At 44.6% G+C, this 7,315-nt stretch overlaps 1 long non-coding RNA gene across 1 annotated transcript; it reads right to left on the bottom strand.

Annotated features, from left to right (window-relative positions):
* Positions 1 to 624: 624 nt before the first annotated feature.
* Positions 625 to 6,788, bottom strand: LOC116575528. Its single transcript, XR_004279812.1, has 3 exons — positions 6,597 to 6,788; positions 6,199 to 6,251; positions 625 to 918 (listed from the first exon to the last, which is right to left on the bottom strand). It is a non-coding gene; the product is annotated as an uncharacterized LOC116575528 (long non-coding RNA).
* Between the last annotated feature and the right edge of the window lie 527 nt (positions 6,789 to 7,315).

The raw sequence follows: 7,315 nt of genomic DNA, 5'->3' as shown, positions 1-7,315 counted from the left end.
AGATTGGATTAGGGCCCATCCATATGACCTCACTGTACTTTAAATATCCCTTTAAGGACTATTTCCAAATATAGGTACATTCTGAAGTATTGAGAGTGAGGATTTCAACCCATGGATTCTGGAGGGATGCAATTCAGCCTGTAGCAATAGATGACCTTCGATGCTAGTTCACCAATGTCTTCGTAGCTCAGTGCACTCATCCTCATGGCAAGGTCAGCTCACTGAGTGGATGTGCAGCTGGGCAGTCTCTCCAGGGACCATCTCTGACAGCCCGGGGTCTGCATTCTGAGTTCAGTGCTGCAAAGTTTCTTCAGAGTATTGCTTGCGAGGTTAGATCTTAGCTTCCTGAGTCATAGATTTTATTTTTATTTTATTTCAACCCTGCCTCTCTCAACCAGCATCTTACCTGCATCTGGAATTTTCCTAAACTCTTGAGCCACACATTTCCTCCTTCCCGTCTCCTCTATCCATAAGTGGCCAAACCTACCCACACAGTGAATTTCATTAGTTTAACTCACAGAGGGCAACCTATTCCAGAATTCTTCATTATCCTTTTTGGTCACCACTAATTCATTGATTAAAGAAACAGGAATTAGGGTAGAGCCATAAAGACTTCTCATGAAAATGGCATTAACACCACAACCTTCCCTCTTTGTTTTAAACCTGTCAGCGAGCACACACACATTTAATTTGAATGGGCTGAGTGCAGTTAAAAATGAAAGGAACCATATATCGACTAGAAATGGGCACAGCTTTCATTGACACTAGAGCTGAAGGTTGGTCCTGTGTCACATTGTCCACTGGCTTGATGACGGGTCCTGCAAGGTCCTCTGCATGGCCGTGGAGGTCAGGCCACTGCGGTGAGAGCTGCTTCTGGACAGGAAGTTCCAGGAAACCAGATGGAGACAACTTTTAGAGCTGCCAGACAGAGAGAAAAAAAAAAATGAAGGGAAAACTTGGACAAGAACCTACTTACGATTCCACAGCAAACTGTCATTTTTAATCATGTGAAAAAACATTAACACCAAAGAAGATAGCAACAAACCACAAAATGGAATAACTCTCCTCCCAACTAGGGAGATAGTGGGGTGCAGATTTGTCCTGCCCAAGTTTGATGCATATCACAATCACCGGGGGATATTGTTAGAAATACAGACCATAGCCCTGCAAGTGCCAGAATAGGCGTGGAATTGCCAGATACAATGGAAGACAATGAAAATCTTTGAACATTAGTATGACTCGAATATTGCACGGGATACACTTATCCATGCAATATTATATCCATGCAAAAATAATGATTCATTGTTTATTTAAAATTCAATTTTAACTAGTCATCCTTTTTATTTCCTTTTGGTTTTTGCTAAGTCTGGCAAGCAACTCTGCTTCCCACAAAGTGGAATAATAGACCATTCTGAAGTGCTCTTAACATAAGGATGGGTAAGGGCTTCAAAGAGGTAAAGGAAGAAATAACATCCATTTAATCGAACCACAAAAGCATGAATTAAAACTGGTCAGAGTAGCCAATCACCTCCGGAAACAATAATGTACTTTGCCACGGAAATTAACTTTTTGCAAGTTAACAAACTAGATAAACTCATGACAGGGCAAAGTTAAAGTAAGAAAGGATATGGTATGAAGCAAATCATCTGGAATGCTCTGCAGAGGGACATGGAGATAAAATGCACGAGAATTTAAAAGACACAGAGGGAAGAGCAGAAGGCTTCCTCGTGCATCTAATGGGAGCTCTGTTCGAGAAGATGCAGGGGCAGAAATCTAAATTAAAGGAAAATGGGTTCAGAGCTCTCCACAACTGAAGAAGGACAGAGGGACACCTACCGTGGTGATTACATAAGCACAAACAAAAATGCACATGTAGAATCCATATAGTAAAATGCAGAATGCCAAGGATAAAGATAAAACTTTTTTAAGCCACAAGAGAGAAACAGGTCAGACAGCTACAAAGGGAACATTTATGATGGTGGGGGTTTCACTGGGCCATTCAGGCTGGAAAAGCAGATGATAAAATCAAAAGAGAGTTTGCCACTCCCACCCCCCACAAACCCGCTTTGGTGGAACTACAGAGGCATGGGAGCCACCTGAGGGGACTTAAACCTCAAGGGTCCCAGTCCACACACCTTACCTGTCAGATCACAGCCTCTGAGGAAGGGACCACTGGTCTGCCTGAACCTAAACGTGTGGGAAGGGGATGGGAATGGGGTACACTTCCTCCGACACTAGTACAATGAAATTAAAAATCACCATTTACAGAAACTGATTTTAAAATTCAGATAGGTAAGTACATTCTGCAAAGATCAAAGGTAAAACAACAACAACAATAACAACAACAACTTGCCCCCCTAGATGATAAGACTTCCTTAAAATAATATAATAATTAAAACCGTGAGAGAGGTACAGGGGTAGAACTGCACCGCATAAAAAGCCCCCAAAACAGATCTGAGTACATGCCTATGAAATTTTAATACATCATAGAGAAGGAATTACAAATCAATAGGGAAAGGATGAACTGTTCAATAAATAGTGTTGAGACCACCAGCTTCCCATATGGAGAAAAAATGGAAAGATTAAATCTCTGTCAAATAGAAGGTACAAAAATTTATCCACATCAAGTTAAAGGTCAAAACATAAAAACATGAAACTCTTGGAAGAACATACTGAGATATGGATCATATCCTTAGAATATTGGAATGAGAAGGATTTCTTTTAAAAATCAGCATAAACATAAACATGCATATACTTGTAAAGAAAGGTTTATTTTTTATGTAATGAAATCTATCAGTCTAGAGATAAAAGCTATTAAGGAAGGACATGACATAAAGGTCTACACTGAAGTTTTCAAATCTTTTTTACAACAAATATTGGTATCAACAATATTAAAACAGGGACATCTGGGCGGCTCAGTCAGTTACGTGTCAGCTCAGGACAGGATCTCTAGGTCCTGGAATTGAGTCCCACATTGGGGTCCCTGCTCAACAGGAAGTCTGCTTCTCCCTCTGCCCCTACCCCCGACACTTGTACTCTCTCTCTCTCAAATAAATAAATAAAATCTTTAAAAATAAACATTAAAACCTTAACCATATACTTCTCACTCTAGAAGAAACCAGTGTTACTAGTTTCCTATGTGTTCTAGATGTATTGCTAAGAATTTTAGTAGAGTGAAGGGAACACAGACCTGAGACAACTTTTTAAGGTCAAAGAATGTACTTACACCCTCGTTGAAAATGTCACCACGAGGGGTGTGGTCATCAGACTCAGCAGCACGTATCCGACTTTGGCTAAGCACTAAGTGTCAGCTGCTACATTAAACTGTTTTCATGTAACATTTCACTTAATAACCCAGTCCACCCATAGGAGGTAGTTACAACTGTTACCCCTATTTTTAGAGGAGAGGAAAGAAATGGAACTTTGGGAGCATAAGTGTTATGGGTTGAATTGTGTCCTGAAAATTCACCTGTGTGAGTGTATTTGGATAGAAGGACCTCAAAGAGGAAATGAAGGTATAATCAGGTTGTATGGTGGGCCCTGACCCAAGCTGAAAGGTATCGTCAAGAGAAGAGGAGGTCTGGACCCAGGAAGAGATACCAGGGACGCACATGAGCAGAGGGAAGATGCTGCTAGATCACCAGGAGAAGACAGCCATCTACAAACAAGGAGAGATGCCCCCCGGGGGGGGGGGGGAATACTAATACTAATACTAATAATATTTAATTTGAATTAATTCAATTAAAATTAAATGAAATTTAAGAAAAAGAAGAGGAAACTAAAACTGCCAACACCTTAATCTTGAACTTCCACTTTCCAGAACTGTGAAAAAACCGATTTCTGTGGTTTGCACCACCCAGTCCCTGGTACCTTGTTCTGAACTAATACAGCAATACACTAATTTGCCCAGTGTCACACCCCACCAATAATTTTGCCACCAAGAGCAGTACCTATAAACAAATAATTTACACCCTTAAAATTGGCTTTTACCTCCCTGTTGGGAGGGGCAATTGCTTCCACCCACCTACTGATAGATGATTCTGGGAAAGAACCTCTCCTGACTTCAAAGACTCTGATAGCAGTTCACCCATCAGTGTGAAGGGCCCTGTGTTGCTATAATCCTCTTTTCTTCTTCTCACATACAGAAAGCTAGGTGCAGGAGGGTTTACAGCTCTGCGTGCTGCCGGGAGTGCTAGAAAGGCAAACCAATCTTGTTCAGGGATTAGCAGCAATAAAGATCGGATTCTCCCTGAAGGAAATGCTTAGAAAATGATAGCAGAGCTGGCGGGTGGGAGCCAAGCAAGGGAACAACTTGTAGGGCCAAGCGGAACCTAAACTGAGCCTTGACTATCCCTCCAGGGTTGACGCTGACCCAAGAAACTAGGGCAAGGAAGCCAATGGCAAGGGAAGAGCCTCCTCTCATTGATCCAGAGCCCCCTGGGATGGGGACGTGTGCAGCCTATTCAGAAGTATTGATGTCTCCTACCAAGGAGGATGGAGTAGGGAGGAAAAGAAAGGCTCAGGATGAGCTAGAAGAAGTAGGTACCAAATTCTTGGGCTTGGTAAGATCCTTATTCATTTTTCTAAGCAGAGGTTTTAACCCTTGACTTGCCGCAGCCCTGGCTCCCCGCATAGCCAGAGGATGCCTGTGTCACCCATAAACTGGCCGACTGAGTGCAAGCCCAGCACACCCCCGCCTCCCTGTAAGGGGGAAGGTAGGTAGAGTAGAGCAACTTAGGATGCCTCTCCTGTCCTACGTTGCCCTATCTCTGAAGACTCTTCTGGTGCCTATGGACTGGCCATCTTCTCTCTCCCTTGGGACTTGTTCTATTTCTCAGGCTCATCTCCTGGCTTAATCACAGTCAGCTCTGTCCTTTCCTCATTTCCATAACTGACTCTCCATTTAAGCCACCACAACCTCGAGCTCTTGTCCCACATGAGTGGGCTTCCTGCTTCCAGCCTTCCAGCTCATTCACGCCCTTCATCCAGAATTGTCACGTTTACTCCCCTAGTAAGACTTCAACGACGCTTCCTTGTCCACAGGATACAATCCGAACAAGTTAACCTGGCAAACAAGGCGGGCACCAGCTCAGCCCTCAGCTCTGTCCCCCGGCCCCACGGAGCACACTGGAGTCAGCCTCCTTCTCTTCCTGAAGTTTCCAATGCTTGTCACGCTCTCTTGACTATGGGTTCTGTCCATGCTGCTCTGTTTGTTTTTAAAGATTTTATTTATTTATTTATTTATTTATTTATTTGAGGAAGAGCAAGAGAGAGCAGGAGCAGGGGGAGGGGGAAAGGGAAAAGCAGGCTCCCCACTGAGCAGGGACCCCACCCCCACCCCCACCCATGCGGTACTCTATCCCAGGACTCCGGGATTATGACCTGAGCCTAAGGCAGACCCTTAACCAATTGAGCCAGCCAGGCCCCCTGCTCCGTCTCTCAAAATGCTCTCCCCACCTCATCACCTGCCTCCTTCAGCCTGAATCAGCTCTTCCATCCAAATCCTGGTTAGACATTATTACCTCCTCTGTAGAGCTTTCCCTGCCTCCCTCCCCATGGACCAGGCAGTCCTTGATTGTGGTCAGAGGCCCTGGGTGGGCTCCCCAGGGCACCCCGTGCACCTCCAACAGGAGCATTTTGAAGAGGGAGTCTGTGAGGCTGTCCCTACCATTAGCTTCTGTACTCATGTCCTATTGTTGCTGTTTCAAATTACCACATGTTCGGGGGCTTAAAATGACACAAATACATCACCTTACCGTTCTGGAGGTTAGAAGTGGGAAAGAGGTGTGAGCAGGGCCCTGCTCCCTCCAGGGGCCCGAGGGGACAGTGCGTTTCCTCACTTCACCAGCTTCTGGAGGCCACCTGCACTCCTTGGCTTATGGCCCTTCCTCCACGACAGCCAATCTGCCTCTGACATTGACCCCTCCCGTAGGGAATCCTGTGATTCAACTGGACTCACCCCACAGAACCCAGAAAAATCTCCCCATGGCAAGATCCTCAATTTTATCACATCTTGGCTATGAAACAGGTAACAGATTCATGGGTTCAGGGCTGAGGATGTGGACGTCTTTGTGGGGCCGTTATTCTGTCTGCCCCCATACCCCTCAAAGTAAGAAGCAGATCTTGTTTATAACTGTAGCCCAGTACATTATAAGCTGTAAACAGTAAATGGATTATGAAGCAGATTATGAAACTCACGCTCAGGTGGATCTGTTCCCTCGGCCCACAAATGTGTTCAATTCTATCTCGTTCTGGAAAAGGAGGAGGAAGAGAATAAGAAGGAGGAGAAGGAGGAGGAGGAAGGGGAGGTATAGGAGGAGGAAGAACTAAAGAAAAATGACTTTTTATTTGATTCCTTCTAGAGATTGCCTGTCCTTTTCACCAAGTCTTTTGAAAAATTGTTCCACCTTCTTCCCTCAGCCCACCACAGCTGACCTCCCTATTTTTCAGCAACGTCTCCAACTAAAGTGGCTCAGAAGGTCCACCATGAGCTCTGCACTGGCCATGTTCTGGTCTCCACAAATCCCTCCACTGCATTCAACATAGCTGACTATTTGGCATTTCTCCAAGCCCTTTATCCCCTAGACTTTCCTGACCTGACTTCCTCCTTTTCCTCCCCATTCTGTTTTGATGGTGTCTTCCAGATTCCTCTTCTCTTGAAGTGTTCCTCCAGGTGTTCACTACAGGCTCTCCCTGAGTGATGGCATCCATTTCTCTGTGGTATGGACTCCCTAAGGTATGCATCCAGTCCCAGTGCTAACTACAGTAGTGTTCTATTGCAGTAAACAGATTACGACAAACTTAGCAACATTTATTACTTCACAGTGTCCTCGGCGCTACAGTCCAGGTAGGTCTGAGCTTTCCTCAGGGTCTCACAAAACCACTATCTAGATGTTGCCCTCCTACATTCCTTCCTGGAATTCAGCACCCCATTCCAAGCTCCACATCATTGTTGGCAGGATTTAGTTCCTTGTGGTTATAGCACTAGGTCCCTGATTTCTTGCTGACTGTCAGCTACAGTCAGTTTAAGCTCCTAGAAACCCTTACAATTCTCAGCCATATTGCCCTCACAGTCCCTCTCGGGACACAACAGCTCACTTCTTTAGTGTCAGCAAGCAAATATCTCACTTTGAGTTTCTCCATTCAGAGAAGACCCAAACCCTTAAAGAACTCACCTGATTAGGTCAGACCCACCCAGGGTAATCTCCCATTTGATGTACTCAAAGTCAACTGATCAAAGGCTTAAATTACATCTGTAAAATCCCTTCACGACCTATTCATGGAAGCGATGTCCCATCGAATCCCTTTTGGCAGA

The sequence above is a fragment of the Mustela erminea genome, chromosome 16, assembly GCF_009829155.1.
Source record: "Mustela erminea isolate mMusErm1 chromosome 16, mMusErm1.Pri, whole genome shotgun sequence".
Lineage (NCBI taxonomy): Eukaryota > Metazoa > Chordata > Mammalia > Carnivora > Mustelidae > Mustela > Mustela erminea.
This window is presented reverse-complemented; position numbering and strand designations above follow the sequence as displayed.